This window comes from Hyla sarda, chromosome 2, assembly GCF_029499605.1.
Source record: "Hyla sarda isolate aHylSar1 chromosome 2, aHylSar1.hap1, whole genome shotgun sequence".
Lineage (NCBI taxonomy): Eukaryota > Metazoa > Chordata > Amphibia > Anura > Hylidae > Hyla > Hyla sarda.
Genome location: NC_079190.1, coordinates 385,237,223 through 385,238,655, shown reverse-complemented (window position 1 = coordinate 385,238,655; position 1,433 = coordinate 385,237,223). Strand labels below are relative to the sequence as shown.

General features: G+C 48.7%; 1 non-coding gene across 1 annotated transcript; it reads right to left on the bottom strand.

Annotated features, from left to right (window-relative positions):
- Positions 1-847: 847 nt before the first annotated feature.
- On the bottom strand, positions 848-1,035 carry LOC130359832 (U2 spliceosomal RNA). The gene has a single exon (XR_008890478.1). It is a non-coding gene; the product is annotated as a U2 spliceosomal RNA (small nuclear RNA).
- Positions 1,036-1,433: the final 398 nt, after the last annotated feature.

Genomic DNA, 1,433 nt, shown 5'->3' with positions numbered 1-1,433 from the left:
TGCCAGGTAGAGCAACTGATGTGAACGTGAAGCGCCTTCAAACTTAATATTGAGGCTGGGGGGGAGGGGTTTCCTTCTGGTTCTCTTCAGTTTCAGCATGCGGTTCAGGCACAATTTGGCTCCCTGACGTTTACTCCCGCGTTTCTGAAGTGGAGTTTCTTCTGGGCACAATGGACCTTTCTAAACCTCTTACTCAGTCTTATGCTCTCCTCCAGTCACTGGGGCCTAGCCCCTTTCTACGAGCCTTTCATAAATGTACCAACTTCCAAAGAGCACCAGAAACACAGATCAGACTGTGAAACACCTATACGCTTCCGTTTAGCAGGAGTATAATACAGCCTCAAGATGTATCTAGATTGAATCAGCATATCTCTGCTACTAACTACAGTAGAGTAATAGCTACCCTCAACCTCCCTCCAATGGCAGTCCGACAGATCAGGGACATCCGGGGTGTTTGCAGGGAGGTTTGCAGGAACCTAATGGCCACACACACCTCCCCTAGACCGCCAGGAGGGGCACCCAGAAGGGCTACCGCATCCTGACCAATCCTGTTAACACACAACACGCAAAAAATGACACAGTGAGACAAAAAAAGAAATAAATAAGTGAATGTGTGCAGATATACTGCCCGGACATCCGGCCAGATGTATAAAAATTTCTCTGATCCTAGCCAGAAGGCCGGGAATCAAGAGGTGAGTGCCACAAGGTGAAGAGATTATGGTGCCCGTGCTTCAACTCAGTGAGTCTATCCTCCCAGTGAGTTTCGGCACCTCGGGGTCACCACACCCCGAGGCACAAAAGTACCTCGGCTCTAGACCCTCTCAGCCTCATGGCGAGACCTGGAGGGAACAGGTCACATCGGGGCAGCCGTCGAGCTGATTCCTCAGAACCAGCCCCGGAAAGCCCCAGTACACCTGCATCCTCCATGCAGCACCCATCCCCACCAGCCCCATACCGGCGTTACTGTACACCGGCATGAAAAACTGATAAGAACAGATACTACACTTGATCTTAGCCAAAAGGCCGAGAAGCGATCAACTTCGTGATCAATCCCTCGGATAAGGGTGGGAATATCGTCCTGATGTGCAACTGTCTACTTAATGATCGAGATACCTATGAGGAACTTCCCACTTACCCCACAGAGAGATATAAATCTGAGCTAACTAATATTTTAGTAGCTGCTAAGCATAACTCATTGATTGACCAAAATTTATTTGATTTTTGCTCCCCAAGACCCCCGTTATTCTGACCTTTTATTTGCTGCCTAAGGTGCATAAAGGGCTAAATCCACTTACGGGATGCCCGATCGTAGCCGGGGGGGGTACATGGCCAGCACATAGGCATCTATATTGACAAGATCTTGACAAATTTTGTCTCTGTTCTACCATCCTTTACCAGGGATACTGTAGACCTTCTACAGAATCTTGAGGGTA